General features: G+C 36.3%; 1 long non-coding RNA gene across 2 annotated transcripts in view; it reads left to right on the forward strand.

Moving 5' to 3' along the window:
- LOC113458729 (uncharacterized) overlaps positions 1 to 23,000 on the forward strand; it is a 90,591-nt gene that overhangs the window by 38,659 nt on the left and 28,932 nt on the right. For both annotated transcript variants that reach the window (XR_003379255.2, XR_012577206.1), the window contains exon 2: positions 18,451 to 18,540. This is a non-coding gene — a long non-coding RNA (uncharacterized LOC113458729). The remainder of the gene's footprint in view (positions 1 to 18,450; positions 18,541 to 23,000) is intronic.

Raw genomic sequence — 23,000 nt, forward strand, 5'->3', positions numbered from 1 at the left:
CAGCACTGGAATGCTGTCTGCAACTTTTGCATATTGCTGAGAACTTCCAGATCTCTGCTAGGTTCAACACAATGACTGGTTTTGGTAATGTTGAAAATATTGACAATACAACCAAAAACCCTATGCTTGACTGTGGAGTAGCCCAAGAAAAACAGGTATTTAAAAATGAAAACTTACCTACAAAGTCTTTTTGTAAACCAAAGGCAAGAAATGTCTTAACTATCTTGCAAACAAAAAAAAAAAAACCTTGCCCCAAGAAGTTTTTGAGTCCATAGAAGTACACAACCTCAGAAATAAATGAGTTCTGTAACATGAATAGGGAAGTATAGACTACACTGCTCATTTGCATGAGACTTTCTTAAGAACTATACTGGTAAAATACCCCTCCAGAACAAAGTTCAAACACTGTCACTAGAAGACATGGAAGGACAAACCAAATCAGAATTATTCAGTGGGACAGGACATCATCTGGAGTTCAAACCCACTCTGGTGTTCAAATTAACCAACTGTGTGACTAATAAAATAATGTAATTTGTATTAAAAGCAGAGAAAATGAGCTTGGCAAATGACTGAATCACATTTGTAAGAACTGACCCTAGTTACTGCAGAACAGAAAGGCCTATTTTGGTATCTAAAGTATGAAAGAAATGAAGAAATAAGGACACAAATTTAAAACTCCTAAAGAAATTTGCTAAAAATGTCTTCATTACTGAAACCAGGCCACAATTTTCTCATTCTTTCAGATATCACCTCTTCTTCTCATGTCTTGACAAACATGATGTCTTTATCATATCCAGAATTTAGACACTCATAGCCCTTGACATTGACATTATACATACACATATTTATCTATGTTCTGGTAAAAGTCCTAACTACAATAATCTTTTTCAGTTCTTTTGATTCCTATTCAGTTTATCTCTGAAAAATCATATCACATCTTTCCATCATAGTTCCATTTATGAACTCTTGCTCATTCCATCAAGATATTCTATGAGAAACTCAAGGGTTACAAACACAGAAAAAAAGGACAAAAATTTTCAAAGACATCTCTGAAAGTTGTTGAAAGGTGATGTTCTGTCCGGTTTTCGGCTGTTTGGATGGCCTGGAAAGGCCCGGGGTGGCCTTGGGGCAGCCCGCGTTTCAAAGGAACAGAAGAGGCTTCAGTTCTTTTCTCGGTCTCTGTGTTTATTAATTGTTTATCTAAAAGATTTTCTTTCGGCCCGACAGAGGTCTGCTCAGCAGCCAGCCATGAGCACACTCCCCTCCCCTCCGGGCGGTCACCTATCTTTATACCCAAAGTTGCGTATACAATATTTATCATTTTTCCCCAATGCCTTTCACCCTTATTGCCCGGTGCACTTTTAGTAATGACCAATCCCAAAGTGCCACCATCACCACAGAAGATGGAGGAGAAGAAGAAGAAGAAGAAGGACAGGACACACCCCAATTCCTCCATCTTACTTCTCTAAACCCCCCTGTACAGAAATCCTAAACCCTGTGTTTCACTCTCTAACTAACTAATCCCTTCACCATTCACCCCAGTGAAACCCTCCTATCCTCATACAGGTGTCGTCTCCCGTGTAGGATCAAAGTCCAGCCACCAGACACTTCTGGCAACATTCCAGGACTCCCAAGCCCCCCAAGGGTGGTCTCGGTGACTCGGCACCTCAGTCCTGAGGTGCTGAGATCCCACAATGTTCCAGCACCCAAAATATGAAGGCCATTGTGGGAATACACCCGACATCTAGGTAGTAGTAACAATCAAATTCTAGAGATTGAGTTTATTAATTTATTGATATATGTCTTTATCATCTCAAATCCTGCATTGGGATAGTCTAAGAACTAAGTTCAAAACAAGGTTTCCTTTTCTCCCTTGAATTTGAAATAATTGAATAGTTCCCTTCCAATAAATTCAATTAGTTCAGAACTAAAATGTTTTTAACGTCAAGAACAACATTCTAGTTTACCTGAAAAGCTCACAAGCTAACAACTAGTTTTGCATGGCTTTATCAAGACCATCCCCCAGCTTCCTGATTTCAGATGTTTTACTTCCTTCCTTTCATGTGCTGTCAGAATTTTTCCAGAGCAGCCCACTCTCCTCCTGCTACTCAAATTCCCAATATCCGTCAGATTAATGCCAGGATAGGATGTAACAGTGATCCTCTTCTGCTGATGCACTCTGTACTCAGAACAAAAAGTATCTTTCATTTAAAACTAAACAGCAGATTACAAGAATCATATTCTCACTCCTCTAACCTCTGTCTGTGTTTTCACTTCACCCAGGGCAGATTTTGATTTCACCTTTGTCATTTCCTGGTGTACTTTCAGCCCTTCACCTGAATCAAAGACACATGTTCATGGCAGGCTAAAATTTGCTTTGAGAAGCAACTTTCCTCTTGCTTCATACTTGGTCTATCAGCTGCTTTTTTGGCTTAACTTTTCTGTCTTTTCTGTAGGGTAAATAATCCACAGTTTTTCAGTTACTGCATAAAACAAATGTGTGTATGATTAGTTGCTCAATTCAGTATTAACTTACAGGGGATGTATTTTGATTCTCAGGTTGAGTTCTAACCTGATTACAAAATCTTCTGATAAGGAATATTACTGAATTCCTCTCCCTTGTAGGATACAGTTGTCCCTAGATGTATATAGTGATTGTTCATCTTGTGTTAAACAAACAATCTCAACTTTTATGCCTTGTCTTTATCTCCCCAGGTAATACTATTACTCTTTGGATTTTTTAAGCAGTGTTTTTTTGCTCTACGTTGAATCTGCGAGCATAACTAATGACATGAAATTGACCTGATTAATTACTGACACTTCAATTTTGCAGCTAAGGAAGTGCACTTCAATAAGTAAATATGCACTGGCTGCAGCTGTCCTGGTTCTTGCTAGAACTGGGATCCTTTTAGAACTAGCACACTTCCCAGCCAGCCCTGAGACTAACTCAGACTGCAGGAGTTTTGTGGATATGTCAATCCATAAACCTCATTTGCTTTCAGTAGCAGGGAAGATTGGGACCATTTACAGAGACTCCTGGTACCTGTATTAAGGCAGGGGGGATATTTAGAAGAAATCAGTCTGGGCCACTATTCCTTGCCTGTTGCCAGGGGAGCTACATGTAAAATGGGTCACTCTAATGAGTAGCACGTGAACCTGTTTTCTTGTAAAGACCTCATATAGAATATGTGATTTTTGAAGCTGACTAATTAAATATCTTTCAGTGGTTATTTATTTGCTGAAATCCCGTTCTAAAATAAGTACATGAAATCCTCTATTAATTCAGACTAATAACACACACACATAATTATGTCCAGCTATTGCTTTTGTAGAGGTTGTTGTCCCACTGTTCTCTTTACCAGTGGGCTGCAGAAAAGTCAAAATCCCAAAACTTGATCCTGTTGCTGCCTACACATGTGTTCTGCTTATAAAAGAGTTAATTGTATTCTCTGGCACTGGCTTTTAAGGATGTATCTCACCTTGCTCTAAGAATCCAAAAGAGCTAGAGTTTGCAACTTTAGTTCTCAAAAACTTTTCTTCATATTCTACAACATGCTGCTAGGCAGTTCACAATTCTTAGTTGTTCACAGCATTAATTTACTTTATTGATGACATAATCAGTATTTTGTCACTGTAGAGTTTAGTTGTCCTGGTAAAGCTGACCATGGAAGTTTTGAACATTGATTTTTTTTCCCCCCTCTGCAGCATAAGTGGATGATTTATCATCTTCTTCTGGGACATCAGCCAGAGGCAAGAAATAGCTCTAATAACATGCTCTGAAGTGACTTATACTGACTGTGTTTAAAAATGTGGTCAAATAATACGGTGTACCTGGACATAGGAACATCAACCATTGAGAAAGACAGGACAACTTTTTATACAAACAAATGACATCTAGCACACAACAATTACAGGACCCAGCTTTCCTTCAAAAATAGCTCCGAGACTTCCTTCACTTTTATTTGTATGTAAAACATCTTGGGCTCGATTTTTATTATTTAAAAATTTCTGAATAAAATATTATGAAAATCTATCTTAAAATTAGCAAAAGGTAGTATAAAACAAAAGTTTCATGTACAAACTTTCTTTCTCAATGAGCATTTAGATTTCAGCATCACTAATGTTATTAATTTTCTTTCATTGTATAAAGTACAGTCTTGAAAAACAAATCTAATGCAACAAAAAACACAATAATTACAACCATTGCCATACTTTGAGATGAAACATGAAGGCAAGGAAGAAAAACAATTTCATAGGATTCCCTGTTACCTCAGTAGACTCATGCATGTGTGTGCACGAAAGGAAAACAGATTGGATGCAATTTGATGTTACATTTCCTTAGGTAACAAAGCTGGCTGTTTCCTGATTTATGTAGCAGTCCCATAAGCAGTCATATTGCCACACTGATATAGCAGGAGAAGGAAAAATGGTAGTACAAGGATGGGAAATAATGACTAAATAGGAAATAGGACTGCCTTATGCTGGAGGGAGAGAAAAAAACCCAGATAATTGGAGGAATGCATTTTACAGATAAAAATTAATTTTAATTGAGGAAGCAACTAGAAGTAATTTACAAAAAAATTTATAAATTGGTCTCAGAGTTAAATCCTTTCCAACATGCAAGAAGCCCAGAAATAAAGACTGGGAAATATATATATATATTCATTTTGCATATGTGCAATCTAAGCAAAAAGAGATCCTTCAGGCATACGTGGGTAAGTAATGACAAACATTATAACTGCATTGGGTCTCTTTATTATTTGCTTTACTGCATATTTATTTGAGGAAATCTTTGGTCTTTTAAATGTTCATTTGAAAATACTGGAGTCCAAAGATGACTCCAAATTTATAAACATGTCATGAACTTTGGTTACATGCAGAAATGCAATTTATTTTGAGACTGAATGGAAATAATTTTGGACAGGACAGGAACTGTTTATATAGGTCACATCACTCAGTAATTGATATAGCCATTCGTATACACTACTACTAGGCCAGATTTTTAGTTGAGGTAAATGGGTGTAGCTTGATAGTTACATGAAGCTTCTCAACCACCTGTTTTAATGTTTCTGCCTTGTATAGATAAATTAAAAAAAATTATTCTCTGATTCTAGGAGTTCACATGCTCACGATAATTACTTTATTTTCTCCCAGGCTGTAGCACTGATATAGAACACTTTCTGGTCTGGTCTTGGGGTTTGGATTTTTTAAATTAGAGTACATTCAAGCATGTTAGCCAATCAGAATAAAATATTTAAATTTATCACTAGCTTATTGTAGTAGGAAATATTTTCTTTAATTTAGATAAATGTGTTAAAGTCAACCAGGTTCGAGTACAATGATAAATCTCACAAATGCCAGATTTTTAAGTAAAATAAAATAAAATAAATAAAATAAAATAGTGAAGTAACTTTTTCTAAAACTGTTTCTACATGGCAAAAATGATACTAAAAATATAGCAACCAATTTTTCTTTCTGCAAGAATGAAACTAGGAATTATTTTTTTTAACAGAAATATATTAGCTGAGTATTTTGAGCTTTCCTGAGATTTCTCTTCTTATCCTTCAAACTCTGTCAAATTTTGAAAAAATTTATCCTGAATCCTTAGTTCTCTTTTGAATATGAGTTCATACCACCCATATCCTATTTGCTCAACTACTTATTTTATAGTTATGCCCTTTCCGATGCATTAGAAACAGAAGTTAATGTATTTTAACTCCTACAGACCTTGAATTTTTAGAAGTGAGTTCAGCATCTTGTAAGTCCGCCAGACCCTCTCAGGCCATACTCATTTGGTTTACAAGAGTGGTGCTCAATGAATATCCTCCAAAGTCACTTCTCCTCCTATTTAGCCTATCAGGATGACCGGGTTTTAAGTACCAGTTTTCACTCTTTTTGCACAACCATTTCAGCTGCAGGAATTACTTGTAAACACATGAGTCAGCCACCAAGAAGAGAAATTATCTTGCTTTCCTCTGCATAGGGCCCAAAGGAAAATCTGTGCTTCTCATTCCAAGGGATTTGCACAGGCTGGGGAAGAGCAGGTTATGCTGGTTGTGCACTCGACGTGAGCACCATCTGGCAGTGGCAGGGAAGGTGACTCTGGGGGAACACTGTCACGAGCACTCTGCTGCTGCTCTAAAGAGGAGTAACATCAACATCTTGCAGGAATATGCTGCTGGTTTTACCATATGTGATAACAGACTGAGACTGGACATGGCCACTTCTTGAGGGATTACATTTCCCCAGCTGATGAGGGATCCATTTCTGCCTTTGTAATATAAGAAATCTGAGTTCAGGGTTTATTCACCTTGTGCCTTTCTTGAGCACACAAACCAGTGTCTTGATTTTTTGTCCTCTAAATCTACTGTGTTCCAAGGTATGTGCCAAAAAACTTTGAGCTTTTCATGCTATAGTGTGTAAGATACCTGCAAGCTACACATTGCATCCAAAGGAACATTTCCTTTCTGTAAGAAGAGATCCTGAGGCAGATTTGTTTTAACACACAAAATGCTATAATAGACCACTTTCCAGGTGTTACTTGAAAAAATAGTCAAAGCAGGAAGCTACCAGAGGCAGCCTACACAAAAAATAATCACAGTAGCAGATATTGGCACCAACACCTAAAATAAAATACAAATCTCCATCTCTGAAATGAAGTTCTGCTTGTAGTCTTTGTCTTACCAGCTACATATTAATGATCCTTCAGGTGTAAGCACTATGTACTGTTCCTGCAGATATTTGGGTGGACTTACAAAGCTGTTTTTTGGGAAGGCAGAGGGGAAAGTGTGGGTCAATGGAAGGCAACCAAATGAAACAAAGATTACTGGAAGAACTGGCGCATACTTGTTCATGTCATATGAAAGTATGTGAAGAATTAATAAGAATTATTTCCAAAATATCAAAATGTTCTGGCAAATATTAGGATAGGCCTAGTTTAAGCTACTGTTTTAATAGAAGGATTAATTTAAATAAAATAAATTAAATTAAATTAAATTAAATTAATTTAAATTAAATTAAATTAATTTACACCTTTGTATATGAAGCATGCACACTTCTTAGAGTGTTTCCACTGCTACAGAAAACAAATGAAACAAAAATGGTTTGTTTCAACACAAGAAAGGACTTTCTAGGCCTGCTGTATTTTCCAGGCTATATTATCATAGAACCATGGGCATAGGTTGGAAAGCACTTTTAAAGGGCATGTAGTCCAACTCCCACTGGATCTTTCCCTAGATCAGGTAATTTAGACTCTTGTCCATATAACCTGGCCTTAAATGTTGCCAGGGCTGGGCATCTACCACTTTTTGGGGTAGTCTTTTCCAGTATTTCACCCTCCTCATTGTAAAGAATTCATGCTCTATGTCCAATCTAAATATACCCTTTCAGTCTAAAATCACCACCTTTTGTCTGATTGCAATAGACCTTCCCAAACCGTATGTTCTCATCTTTCTTGTAAGCCACTTTTAAGCCCTGAAAGACCACAATTTTTCTTCTTTTCCTCTTTTTCTTTTTTTTTTTTTTTTTCCCAGGCTCAACAGCCACAGCCCTCTCAGGCTGTCTTCGTTAGGAGAGGTGTTTTTGTGGGCCCCCCATTCTGGACTTGCTCCAGAAGGTCCATGTCCTTCCTATGCTGAGAACCCCAGAGCTGGATGCTGCACTCCAGGTGGGGATTCAGAAGAACAGAGCAGGGGGAAACTATCCCCCTTGCCCTGCTGGTCAAAGTGTTTTTGATGCAGCCCAGGACACATTTGGCTTTCTGGGCTAGGAGTATCCATTGCCAGCTCATGTCCAGCCTCTCACCCACCAGCACCCCAAGTGCAAGCCCGCCTCACAGGGCTGCTCTCCATCTGCTCATCCCCAGCCTGTGCTGGTACCAGGGGCTGCCCCAACCCTGGTGCAGCACCTTGCCCTTGGTCTTGTAAAGCCACATGACATTCCCATGTGCCCATTTCTTGAGCTTGTCCAGGTCCCCCTGGGTGGCATCCTGTCCTTCAAGGCATGTGAACTACACCGACCAGCTTGCTGTCCTCTGCAAACTTGTTGCTAATTTCTTAAAGGAATGCACCTTCAAGTTGTTTCACTGCTGTTTCTCTGCTGTCTCCTGTTACCTCTGGAGCCACTCCAAGTATCAGAACAAGCTGAGGTCCTCACTAGCAGAACATCCAGTAACCTTGGTGTGTCCTCCCACATTTTGTCACAGACAAGCCTGATATTATCCCTTCCCCATTAAGTTTTAGGAAATTTGTTGTTTCTAAGGCTGGATTCACAACAAAGTATTAGGTATTAATTAGGAGATGCCACTTAAGAGTAAATACTGCCACATCATTGTGAACTTTCCATACATATTTAGTGTTCACTATCAAAGGAGTGAGACAGCCAGCAGTTAGGATCAGGCTAATGAAAGTATCACTCCTTTGTAAAACTCTGACCAAATAAATCTGAGAAAGGCTATAACAATATTATCACTGAATAAACACCACTTTGTCTTCCACTAAGGAACTCAGTGTTTCCAGCCTTAGAGGAAAAAAAAATCTTTACAAGTTATAAGATCTCCATGATTGCAGGTAGTGGCTCTGAGAAACAAATTGAATTCCTATTACTGAGTTAGAAAATAAACTTTGGTCCTGGAAGTGGCAAAATGTAATGGTTATTTGTTATTTTTTAATTTTTTTTCTTTCATATCATACTATTACAAAAGCAAAATTACATTTTGACACATGAGATTGTTTTCAAAGTGTTAGAGTGACTTTTGGAGGGATAGAGGAGTATAATTCTTCTCTGGAAAAAAAAAAGCAAACTAAAAATGTCTTTGGTATTGAGCTAGATCTCTTTTAATCCTCTGATAAAATTATGTGGGATTCTGTTGTAAGATATTTCTAAAAACATATCTAGCAAGTGAGGCTTAATTTTGAAAGTTAGTGTTCCTGATGTACAAAAAAATCATAAAAGCTCCACAGAGCTCCAAGAGACCTGCCTTACACCGCTTGCCATGAGAAGACCTTGTCCTCGTTTTCACAAGCAAGTACCAGACCTGACCTGTTAGTCCACTTATGTAAATAATAAGTCCAATTCCCTTTGCAAGCTCCTGCTAAAGCTGTGCCATTAGAGCCATCGTGTCATTTAGGCAGTCAGTGGAGAATCAAAGACTGCCTGTGCTGCAGCAGCCCAGTGCTACGTTTCTAAGAAAATGGGCTCTTAAAAAAGGAAATGTCACACCGCAGTGTGAGAGATAAACAGAGGTATATCTTTAGAGCAGCAGGCAGGGACTGTAGAAACACTCTCTGTAAATGACTTTGATCCCCTAGTGTGATGAATCATGGAGTCGCAAATCCTTTTTAGCTAATTGCTATCAGCTTGTGAGATTTTTCCTTCCATGTTCAATATCAATTTTCAGGGCCATAGGAGATAGCACTTGTCCCCCGAGCCTGCTGGCGACTTACCGCTAAAACTGAACTAGCACCACTTAACAGTTTAAAGGGGGAAGTCATTTAATATGACACTGCTGCTGGTAACTAAAAGGGAAAATATTAGGGGCAAATAAAGGGAACAGTAAACCTTTTTTTTTACTGTCAATGACTTGCCTTTGAAAATGTCCTTTCCATATCCACGTAGTATCAGTGCATCTATCTCAAAGCAAAAGAAGTTTTAATTATTCAAAAGTGGTAGGCACAGACTTGGGAAAAAGGAGAGTGAAATTTGGTTGCTCTTCAATTCCAATAATTTTCACATTAAAAATAGTAAATAAAATAAACTTTTTAAAGACTCTTTGAACCATACTATTGGACTAAATGACAAATTTAGAATATAATTTTGTATTTAAACATGGTGTGTATTTCACTCCATCTCCACTTTCAGGACTACCAAGTGAAAATGCTTTAGATTTCCGAGGAAATCTGGTCCTTTCCTGTTCACTGGAATTTTTCTGCAAAATTTTGTAATCACTGCTTACTCACAAGGTTATATAGACCAGAAGGTACATCTTTGAAGGATAACAGCATAGCTATTTTTCCAGGCTATAGGGGGACAACTCCCTGCAACTTCTGAACAGTCCAGATTTAGAAATTCTAAATTCATATTTGTCTCTGGGTATTCAGCAGCCCCTGAATACAGGCAGCATCTCCAATAGTCAAAACCACTTAATAAATAAACTTAGATTTAGTAACATATTTCATGGTGTTTAAAATGTAGAATTTACAGAATGGAAGAGCAAGCTATTAGGCTAGTTGAGTGTGTAAAGCTAAAAAAACATAGTGCTTCAAGTGAGTGTAGGAAATTTTATTTTAAAAATAGCAACTGGACTTACTTTTGATGAATCCTTTAAGTTAGCTGAACTGTCACTGCTGGTCCTATGGTCTTCACAGTCGTACACTGGATCTAATACTTGGAACAGTGACAATTTTCCAGCCTAGATTAGGAGTATTTTTTTAATCTGTATTTAAGAAAATTAACATTTTATCCTAGGGACCGTAATCACCATTTAAGGATAAATATATGCACAATAAAGCCTAGCTTCAAAGCAAAATTTGGTTTAATTTGTTACAGACCAAGAGTTAGTCACAAAAATTATTCTGGGACAAATTTTAAGCAATATTCTTTTTTGAAAATATAGAAATAAATACATAAATAAAAGCCAATTGGGCATTTATTGTTTCCTGGTGTTTTTCCATTGGCTTCCTTATCAAGAGAAATATCTAATATTAAAGTAGAGATTTATTTGTTTTAACTAGGATAGACATAAAGATGGAAATGAGATGATGATTATGGGATTTCAATGTGCAGACTGAAAATAAAATTTAAAAAATGTTATCATTAGCTCAGCACACAGATTCTGAATTGATATCCAGATTATTTTCTTTTCTGGGGAGGCAATAAAATTTTGGTGACAAGACTCTTAGTTTTAAATACTTTCCCAATTTTGAATATTTGCTGAAGTTTTAGGAGTTTCCCCTCAACTGTTTCTTATGGAGACTTCTTAGCACATGGGGCTGCAGCATCTACTGATCTGCATCATGTAAGGATAGAGCAGGACACTTCTCAGCTTCCACCTTAAATCCAGGTTCCACTTCACAGTATACATTTAACTTGCATGTATTTTTTAATATTGTCCACCAAATATCCAAGGGAGAACATAAAACTTCCCATGTTTTTTCCCTTGTCTTGCCCAGAACTTTTTTCTCTGAAAGTTGACTCAAAAAAATTCAGCCTACTATCTGAACACAACAGCACCACTCATGAATTCAAAATACCTGTGTTCCAAAATTTCATTACAATGATGCATTTTATAAGGCATTGTCTTACAATTTGCTCATAAAAAAGAGAAGTAAAACTGATTGATATTTCTAGCCCATTTGCAGAGATGTTACTGTAAAGGAGCAAGGAGAGGAAACTGAAGAATCAAAACTTATACTGAGAGAGAAAAAAGTAGATGCTAACTTTGACATGAACTGACTTGATAGTAGGAGTCAAAGACTGAGAAAGGCAAGTAGTTTCACTCTAGGATTTTCCAATTTCCCCAAAATATGCAACAGTTAAGTTCTGAGAAATAAGAAGAGAAAACAAAAATAAATTTGCAAAAATTTTGGACAGTGCAAGTGTATTTGAAGAAAGTTCCTCAGTGAAGTTTTATGTTTAAAAATATTTTTTTTTCCTTTTTGAGGGAAATTAAAACAAAGTATTTTCAAGCTGACTGTAAAATGAAAATCTTCAAGGCTAGATGAACAGAGTTAAACCTTTTTGGCGAATAAAATATTTGTAAATTTACATACAAGCTGCAGCTGGTATTGCAAACTAAAAAGCAATACTAATACCATGTTTAAGTAAAACCTCTTCATGTGAATAAAATTAAATTTGTTTTAAAGCTCAAAAATTAAATTCTGACAATGAGGGCAGCAGCATAGGTCACACAAAGTTTGGTTGCAAAATTTTGACTGCTATCCTCTCTGACAGTGGTAGAATTATGCTCTTAGAAAATATTATAAATTATCTTTAATTTACAGGCAGAAAATATGTTAAAATTCCAGCTGGTCACATAGCTCAGTGAAAATTTCAATACAATTTCAATACAATTTAATTTCAATTCAACAAAATTGTGTTATTTTAGCTACTTAAAGCTTCATCAGGTAAGATATGAATCAATTTTTTCCTCTCTCACTGGAAGTAAAAATTGATTTGGTATCTCTAGGGTTTGAAATTAGGATCTAAGATATCTCAGTATGACTCTTACTCAACAAAAGTATTCTTCCAGCAGAATTTTACTGATGAATTTGAGGGAAAAAAAAGATTGGAAGATAACTTTGGAATAATGACTGGGCACTAAATCTACCTAATAATCACCAATGTGGCATTCTCATGTTTTCTCCCATTGCAAAGGCAAAGTATCCCACTTTTGTAAAGCCAGATGCTAATACTCACATGTGAAACTCTCTCTTCTGATTCAGGGATTTGGTCCAATTATTGAAGTAACTTTAAAAAAAAAGAAAAAATTGTCTATGATAAAAAAATCTGAATATAAAAAAGACATATAATAGAATTATATTTTGAAGAATTTGAAAAAGAAGCACAGCAAAAGTATTTTTTATAAACAGAGAAATCTTTTTTCAGTGAAAATTGACCTTATTTGTGTCATATAAATTTCTAATACAGTATATAGTATATTGTTTTCCAGCATTTATTGCTGATAAGAAATGTAATTATCAAAATAATTTTTCTAATAACAAAAAATATGTGACACTCATCAGTAAAATTCACTAGATTTTTAATAATAGAAAAAATAATCTGAATTTTTGGATCTGCTCTGAGTTTGATGAGGACATTTGAATCAAAGGTTTTAGCTACAGTTTACTGTTTTCATTCAATAACTACCTTAGTTGTAGCAGTGAAAAAATAATGTATAATGAAATAAAGATGTACAAAAAAATGCACTTGAGCTTTTAAATAAATGGGGGCGAAAGTGCACAGGCTATTCTAGGGCCTGCAGGGATGGCATAATACCAGCTTAAGTAATGCATCTCAGTTAAAAGTGACACTGTGCTGTTAGTGAGAATATCTGTTGGAGTTTAGAGGAAAACTAAGTCTGGCCATTTTCCACCTTTTAAAAATCCTGTGAAAGAGCATCTCTGGCAATCACTGTCAGTTGGATGCTGTTCAGCACCTGGGCAACTTCAGCACCACAAAACTGAAAAATGCAATCCTGCCCTGGATGTTTACAGTACAATTTTCACTAATGCCAGTCGATGTCCTAGCTAAACAGAGGGTAAAGGACAAGGTCACAGGATAATGAATTTAACTCTAGGTTTTTAAATGAGGGAGGTTGAGTTGTTGAGGCTTTATCTTTTTTTTTTTCTTCTTTTTTTTTTTTTTAAATGGCATCTTTTTCTTCCTCAGGGAGATCTGCAGGCTGTGGCTTTTTGCCTTTGAACATCCTCAAGTCAAGCATCAAGAAAAGGTGATGAGGGTTAGGGAGGCTCCCTTGACATTTGGTGCACTGGCATCAGCCTTTGCAATTACGGGCCACCTTTCTAGCAGACGGTAATTGAAAAGTGTGAACCACATGGGCTCTAGTCAATAATAGCGTCAGCATACAAATGACACTCTGAGCTTTCTGTGTTCGCCATCCACTGTTTTTGCTTTTCACCTTTTATCCTTCTCAGCATCATGACTTAATCCACTCTAATGAGGTGAGCTCTATTGCCAAAAATCGGCAGCAACACAGCTCTCTTCTGGCACCACTTGGGGTTTGTAAGGAGTCAAAAAAATAGTGAGTCTGTCAGCTTTCCAAAAAAGGACGACAGTGCACCTTTTGAAATGTCCTCAGCTTTCCTGAGCACTCTTTTGAGTACAGGCTTCTTCCACCCTTGCTAAGGAATGCATCCCACCTTCATAAAACTTGTTCATCAGCAACCCAAGGTGACCAGAGCCTTTGAGTTAATTTAGTACATGCATTTCCTAGCTTGAAGGTCATTATTGGTGGCCACATGTCACTGTTTACAAACAGCAGGTGACTGCCAACAGTGGTGAGTGTGTGAATTTCCTTTGCTCTCTTTTCCTTACCCATCTGTCCACGTTTCTGGAATCATAAGTATCTGCTTGTAGCAAAAGCCTCAGAAGAGAATGCCAAGATATTGTAGATGATAAGATACAGAAAGAAGATAGCCAGTTACTTCTGACTGACTAAAAGGAAACCAGCTAATTTTGCAGAGACTTTTTTCCTCTCTTTTCTTTTCTCACACTCATTTTAACTTAAGGTCATGGAAGGGTACATTGTCTATGTAGTACTTACAAAGAGCACTTACAAAGACCTGGAATTAATGAGTTCTGCCTAGCTATGAGATTTTCATCAGATTTCAAAATGGACCCAGAAGAGAGTTCTACACATGTGTCAGCCATAAGTAAATGTCATAATAAACTGAAATAAAATACATTTCTAAAATATATGTATACTGAATTGTGTAAAAATTGATCCTTAGAAATTTTGTGGTACACTTATCAATAACTTTAACTGCAATGGCAATTTCCATATTTAAAGATGGAGACAGAGGGTGGGGGTAGGGACGAGAAGAAAAAGAAATACAATGGAAAGTGTTTCCATGGGATTAGACCACATGGCTTTAATACACATATACACAACTGAGGAAAGCAGAGAATTTTGCCTCTTACACTTCTTGGACCTCTCCCTCCTTTCTTCATCTCTAATCTGGTTTTTGCCAATTCCTTTTGATCTATCAGGGGCAGGCAAGTCAGGTCCGTAAGTACAGATGGAGTAAATATGGAGATTAGCCTCTCCTCGTACTGCATTAGCTCCTAATACCTGATTAAGCCCAGAATCATGCAATTGTCTTGGTGTTGGCTATCAGAGTGGCAGAGCACAGAAGGGGGCAGGATGAAGGCTGATTTTGTAATGGATACTTATTTTATCCCAGTGCTCTAAGAAGATTAGGCCTGGGGGTGTCACATTAGCCATGATCTCTGGGCCTTTGGTAGGCTCTTGCAGTTTTCAAACACCTCTGCTTCAGCCGTAGAACAAACAGGCAGCTTGGACGCTGTGGCCCCATGTTGTGGCATGAATAATTGCACACTGCAAATTGTTTGAAGATCACAAAGTGCTGTGTAAATTACCCAGTTTTGGCTTAGTAGAAGTGATTTGTGGTGATTTACTGAATCTTTTCACAGTTCGGCATTAAACTTTCCACATTTCTCTCTATCTGAGATGGAATGAAAGTTGAGTCATATTTTCCTTTATTCTTATCAGATCAATCTTTATAAAGCCAGATTGTATAAACTGCTGTACTGTATGCAAACCCTGCGTGCAGCACTTTGTCTTTGGTACAGGTTCAATTATATTTAGCTGAAGCACCGAAAGATGCCTATTCAGCACAAACCCTAAATCGGCTCATGTAATGAATGTAAGGACATGTTCAAAACCATCTGTATAATACATGCAGAAAGAGTATATGTGAAAGCCTGCACCTTTTTTTTTTCCATGAAAGTTTCCAGCAAGCATTCCTTTTTGTTTAGAAATGTCTCAACCTAATCAATGACCAAGTGAAGACAAAAAAATAAAAGCTACTTTGCACTCATTTGGGAAAACTGTGAATTGAAATCCAAAGTGAAATCAGTAATATGAGATGTTAAAATTAAAAAAAAACCCCAAACATTAGTAATTGAAAGAAACAGAAACATTTGCAATATTGGTACTTATAATGAAAAGCACATTTTTATTGTGTTAGAGAATTTTTCTAAGTATGTTTTTTTAAAAAATTAATAATCACTCAGGACTATAAATTTAATTGTATTGAAATTAATTAAGAAGTGAAGTACTTTTCAGTTTCCAAATGATTTTTAAGGCACTGTATAAACACATGAAACTATTGAGAACAAGTAAGAAGCATCATAATTAATAAAGTAAACCTTGAAAAGTAAAAGTCCATAGCAATACTTTGTCAGCTATATCTAATATTGGAAGGTAAATATCAAGTTTTGGGGAGAGGATGTTGCCTCTTTTTGTGACTGATGAGGAATAATCATGCTTCCTCTTCTTTTCCCCTGGGGCCAGACAAATGGAAAAGATGTGACCTGGCCTTCATTTTCTCTTTTGTAAAACTGGCATTATTGTGGGTATGTATACTTTTTTGCTCTACTTGAAATAATTGTACTTCATGCAAACACAGCAAATTGACAGACAGAAACCTGGGAGTAAATTCCAAGAGTAAGAATTCATTTTGAAACCTTATTTTGTGCTACTATACTTTCATTTATTAATCAACATCATAATATTTTTTATCACAACAAAGTAATTAAGGTTGCAAACATGGGGATATTCTGTGCATAGTTCATAAGTCAGTGGAAAAAATAGTAATTTTATAAAATACAATGTGGTGTATGTTTATCCTATACACTATATATGGGGATTTTAGGTACTATCAATTAGTATTTCCTGATTTTTTCACTAAGGACTAGGAGAACCTAAACAAACCTTCAGGATGCAAGTGTACTCAAACATGCACATACATGTGTACACTAAAAAACCTGCAAGATTCATATGCCTTGTTATCAATCAGCAAAAAAAATCTCTAAAAAGTAGCTTCGACCCACTACTGAAAGGAAATATTCACATTGCTGTTCAAATCTGATAACATTTGAAGTAACTGGTTACTAAAGTATTTAATACAAATGTTTAAGTGCAATCCTTGGGAGATGTAAGCACATGCTGAGGGTGAGATGTTGTTCTTCTATACACAGAATATATTGCATCAGGTAGATATATTTCAAAAGAAAAGAAGCTGTATTTAAAGAATTCAAGCAGTCTTAGTGAGCCTTCCCATTTGTTCTGTTTATCAAGTAAAAGGCATTTCTCCCCACATCCAAATGGAAAAAAATATATATTTTTGAACTCAAAATTGTGGAAAAACTACTTTTGGTCAATGAAACTTGGGCCTTTGAACCGCATTGTGTTAAAAGAATGAAACTGCAAACCCCCTGACATATTGGTCTATTTATCTTTCTGTTTGTGAAATATCTTATGCTCTCCATGTCCAGTGTGTCAAACACAACCTGTTTAAAACAGATTTGTAAAGCACATTTGGAGGAAACATTAAGGTATTTCCTAACTTCTACTGAACAAGAAAAAACAGCTAAATATACTTTAAAATTTTACTAATTGCTGAATGGGAAAACAGTAAGCTGATAACTTATTGTGCAATCACTGTGTCTCACAAATCTGTCTGGCCAAGAAGCTGGAAGAATTCATTACCTTGTGAAGTATCTTTAAAATCCAAACACACCTTTCTTTTTATCTGAGGGAGGATGGACACTCATGAAATTTAAAATCAAATGAAAATATAACGAGACTTTTAGTCTTTTGTCCTCAATAGATTAGGTAATTTCTCATATTTTGTAATCTGTAATTTACTGAAAAAACAGATGTTGGCAAAATGCAATCATCCTATGCATTTGATATTTGCTCATATTTAACTGAATTAAGATACTTTCAGTGGGAACCTAAAGAGACCTAGAAAGGCTCAGTAATCAGGCCTGTGTGTGTGCCTGAAATAAGCTACATAGTGAGGTCTATCACCCCAGACTAGTACCACTATTAAGAAGAGTCCTGGTTTTCTGATCCCCACTAGTTTTCTGACTCTGCCAGCCCTTTATTCCCCCAAACCCATATTGTCCCACCAAAACGAAGCTCTATCCCACACAAGTCATTAAAGTGGTCAGAATCATTAATTTATAATTCAATATTATGCAAATATAATATAATTTAATTTATGTATTGATTTATTATTAATAATTTATAAATTATTAATATTATTAAGAAAGAGTATTATGTGTGTCAGTCTTTCCTGATAGAAGCATTATCTATACCCTTCATAGAGCAACATTTGAAATCTACAGCTGCCATATGAAGATTAATAACAGCAATACATCCATGGCACAATAAGAGTGTATCACTATTTGGTTCTGTGTAATTCTTCATAATGAAAATACAATATAAATAGTTCAGAAGAGTAACTTTAATCTATTTAGGAAAAGATACATTAGCAAATACTATATTTTTTTAAAAAAATCTCATCCTACAATGGTGGTGTTTAATCTGATGATTTTTCTTTTAAAAGAGATAACTTCAATTTGTTCTTTACCTCTTTCTGAAGACAGATGCATTCAAAATGACTGGAAAACTAATTGGTTTGGAATTTTAGCAATAAATGTGAAGGGGAAGAAAAGTGAAGATTCTTTTCAATTAATGAGTTAATCATTATCTCACTGGGGTTTGGAGAACTAATGTGTTACATATACATTGTTACATATACAATATGTTTTGTATTAAAAAAATTTGAGACAAATAAAGAAAGAAAAATCTATGTTAACTGTAGCCCATTCAAGTTTGAAAATAATACCCTTAGCTGCTGAGTAAATCTGGTATAATGTTTCTCCTAATTCTTCTGGAAGACCCTCAGGTATTCGTCCTAGAAAACACGCACATCAGATCCGGTATATCGGGACCTCGCTGGCCTCACCAACTGTCTTGGGTAGCTCCATGTAAGTTCACAGATTCATATAGTATCTTTCTCATCCAAAATACCTAGTTGTGTGTGCCTCCATGATTATTCTTATTGACATTAGAGAAAGTCCTTTGGAGGACCAGCTGTCCTTGGCTGATACAATTCACAGGCTTGCTAGCAGGTGGCGTTAGGAGCAGGGAATGCTAAGGGGACCAAAACCCAGCAAGTGTAAATACCAGTTCTGCTGTTCACTTGAGTAGCAGCAGGACTGGACTTGCTGTTTTTATGGCTTTCCTCCTCTGCTACCTGGCCTTGGATGCTCAAGCTCATTTCAAAGCTCAAGTTCTACCTTTCTACATTATAATGTGCATTCCTGACTGACTGCAAGGGGACTGCCTCATAATTCACTTGCATTTTATTTCTAACCTTTTTGTTTAGAAAATTTGCAGATCTCTAAAATTGTTTCCAAATACTGGTATGCCACTATCTAGGTCTTAAGTGATCAGCTAATGTTTAAAAAAGTTTTTCATAACCCATCAGTTATTGGGGAGTGCAAAGTACATCATTTCAGTGGCCTTTTTCAACAGTTCCTTCTTGCTGAGAAAGAAACAGGGTTTAGTACTCCAGTTTCAAAGGGTGAAAGCAGACACACTGGTACTATGTATGTATCTATTCATAATTTGAATAGTATTTAAAAATGGTATAATTCTTAAGTTTACATACTAGGAAGCTAAGAAAGGGCAGGATTAGAACTGCTACCAGAGATGGTATTTTGCAATCACACACCTTTTCTTCAGTTTTGTATTACAAAGCATCTTAAAAATTTTAGATGATAGCATCTTTTTTTTTTTTTTTAATTTTCTTTTCTTTTACAGTGTACTGGACACCTGAGAAAAACAGATCAGTACAATGAAAACAGTTGTTTTTGTGGGATTTGGGCCTTGTTTGCTTTTAGATGTTGGATTGTGTGTAGGAAATTTTGACAATGAGTCTTTTTTGGCATACATATTTTTATTAATTCAATATTTAACTATGCTAATTTGTATGAACAAAAAACCCCAAGCAAACATCAGAAAATTCCATTACTGCACTTACTCACTTCTCTATTCCTGTGTCAAATATATAGATGCAAATGCTGATACCTACTTCTTACACCTCTGATTGGATCAGATAAGTTTTTGCAAAGATTCCTTTTCCAGTCGTGTGCCAATCTTATAGGCTAGAAAAAAAGATTAATTCTCTCAGTTTTTCCTGGTCATCTAATAAATAAGCAGAGTCTTTCTTGCTTCTTCTAAATTAATGCCATGACGGAGATAATATTGTTTAGAGTTAGGGGGCAGAGAGTAAGAGATATTTTCTACTTTCTAGTAAAGGTCTGTACAGCACTTCAGCCAAAATCTTGAGGAATGGATTTTGGTAAGACTTTCTTCTAGGTAAGAGGAAGCCAACAGATAACTAATGAGTACTGTACATGTAACACAACTCGCCCTCAAATGGGATCAAAATTCTTGTAGGAATTATGGTGATACCAGCTGTTTATAACTTTATTTGCTGTAATCATAAACAGGAAGTAGTTTACATTATCTCAGCAAAGTCGTTAATTTCACAGTGGATTGGATACAGGCTCTCTCCTCCCCTTTGATTTAAGCAGTACATTTCAAAACTACTTACATTAACATCTGATACTTCATGTCTTGAAGTGATGTTCAACCACAACAGTTTGAGTTATTAAAATGAAACGATGAACATCTTTTTGGAAGAATGCATACATTCTGGAAGGCTTCTTGTGTCATGCACACCTGCATGGGCAACCTAAGCTGAATTTATCCTGCAACCAGAGAATGCCTTGCAGCTTCACAAAATTGCTCATTAATGAGACTAGATCAAAGTCAAAGCAAGGATCATGAACCACCAACTTGCCTTGCAGCCAATTTGCATTCTTCCTTCCCTCTTCATTTATCTCCCTTCTTTTGCTTTCCAGCCTCCAGGCATTATATGAACATTAGGGGAAAGCATGTGCTCTCTTTTTTATGTGTACACAGCAAAAGATACATAAATACATTAACTGTGTTATAACTCCCCACTCCTCTCTACACTTTCAGTGCTTTGTATAAAACATTTTATGATAATTATAGCTTTTAACTTTTCTCAACAATGACGTTTTATTGTCTGGACTGCACTTCTTTAGCAAAAAAACAGTAAAATTCTAGATGAATAGGAACAGACAGATGATTAAGGTATTAAAAGCCCATTAACAAATCTTAATGGCCTCAAACTATTAATAGCCAAAATCTCTGGCTTTGATAAGGGTAAAAGTAAATTTCCAGGTTTCCCGAGAGAAAATAGCAGTGAGCAATTCTGTTGTACTTTCAACTAAAATAGCAGGACACTGCAAATGAAGGACTGCAACTTGTTACCATCATTCCATTTTTCAGCCCTTTTCTGGGTAAAGAAAGTAAAAGCTGAATAAGAAACTCAAAACTTCTACCCTGTAACAGCATCAGACCATGGACTTGTTCTAAGGTTACAAAGTCAGCAAAGTTAATAATGCTTCACAAGCAGCAACAGCTCTTAGTTCTGTTAGCAAAATACCCTCAAGTACACAGCGGAAGAGAACATGCTCAGGAGCTAGTCACGGTTTAGAAGGAAAAAGAGATGTTGTTAGGAATGGTACAGTAAACTCAGCTGTGTTGCTCTTTTCACCCATGTGTATAATTTTTCAGATCTCTTTTTGTTCCCAAACACTCAAAATGTTTTTTCTCTAAAACAGACAACATGCAACCCTTCTGCTAGGAGCATTACACTTACAAGCATTACACTATACTCATAAAGTTGAATGTGCGTGTGAAGAACTGGTAAGAAAAAAGCCAGTTTCAGTTGTAAGATACTAAGGACTATTATAAATAATTGTAGGACAAAAATTTTTGAAGTAAAATTCCTCTGCATAAGAAAAAAATCACTATTCACTAATTAGCTGTTTAATACTGTCAGCTGAGAGGCCAAGGAAATGAAGAGAACTATCCTCTCAAACCAGGTGCTACCTCCAGGGCACGACAGAAACATGTTGGCAGAAGAGTGAGGAAACTTGTCCTAGTGCTCCTGGGCTATGCCTAGGGATGTATTTTTTTCATGTGCAATAAATTTACTAAAAATGGCATAAGAAGAAAAAAATGATGAAACATCTTGACAGTTTCTTTTAAAGTTCGTCAAAGATTTATTAAATTATTGGAAGTGCAGCAAGCCTGTCAAGGTGTGGATGGCTGTGTGCCTGAAAATCTTTATATGCTGTCCATTACAGCTAATCCAGCCCCAGGCTGGATTAATTTGTATGATGTTAAAAAACCCTTCCAGCTACCCAAATGTGTCAAAGTAGGCTAGAGCACACAGAATGCTTGAGAATACAGTCATCACCACTGCATTGAGTAATACAACCAGATGTCCACTCTCTTAATCCTGTACAAGTTTTTTCTGCAATATCAAGGCTAAATGCTGGCCTTCTCTGCAGACACAGAGGAAGACAATTTAAAGGGTTAAACTGATGGTGGAGAAACTTCCCCAGATTTGGTGCGGAGTAAAGAGCAACCTAGGACCTGTACACCCATAACTGTTGACAGGTGAGATAGAAAAGACTTCCCCTTGTTTCAACGATAAAGAGTGACATGTTATTTATGTCCAAAACAGGGTAAATTTATTAGTCACTCTTACATTTAAGGCTATTGCTCAATTTTCTCTTCAGATCCCAAAGACTATCAAGAGATGCATTACTTTTGACAACAGTAATGTACCAGAATAACATGCCCTATTAAAATACTTGCCTAAGTATCTTAAAAGTGCCATAAGCAAGAAAATTTGGGAGGTTTGGGTTTTTAAATTATCTTTATAAGTCTATGGAGTTGTATCATGAACTTGAAATATAGAAGATAATGTTGGCAGTAACAAACAACATATTTCACCTGACAGGTAGGAATGCACATTGGAAAGGGGTGAATTCACCTAACATAACAAATACATGTTAATATTTTAAGTAGGATAAACTAAGATTCTGATTTTCTTGTGCGTGTGTCTCAGAGTTTGGGACCGTAAGTGAAAAACAGCAACAATTTAAGAGTCATTCTACTACTAATAATAGAATTTTCAGAGTATTGTGTATGTTTCAGGAAATAAAATAGGCTTGCTAAACTATTTTCCTTCTTCCTGATTACTGGTAGGCCTATTGTCATTGTAGTAGCCCATCCCAATCTGACCACATTTATAATTAAAATTAGATGCACAACTCCGTATATTCCTTTGATTCGCTTCTACACCAGTGAATTACTTCATAGCTGAAGGGGAACATGCTGCAACCCTGCACTGCTTGAACTAATGGCAATTTAGAAGGATGAGTATTTTCCCCAACCCTTAAATATTCTGAATGACCAAGGTGTTCATGTAAGTATAACTCATTGGTTGAAAATTGTACTTTAGCCACAAGGCCATACTTTTCATGTCCTGGGTCTA

This window comes from Zonotrichia albicollis, chromosome 1 (assembly GCF_047830755.1).
Source record: "Zonotrichia albicollis isolate bZonAlb1 chromosome 1, bZonAlb1.hap1, whole genome shotgun sequence".
In the NCBI taxonomy this organism is placed as follows: Eukaryota; Metazoa; Chordata; class Aves; order Passeriformes; family Passerellidae; genus Zonotrichia; species Zonotrichia albicollis.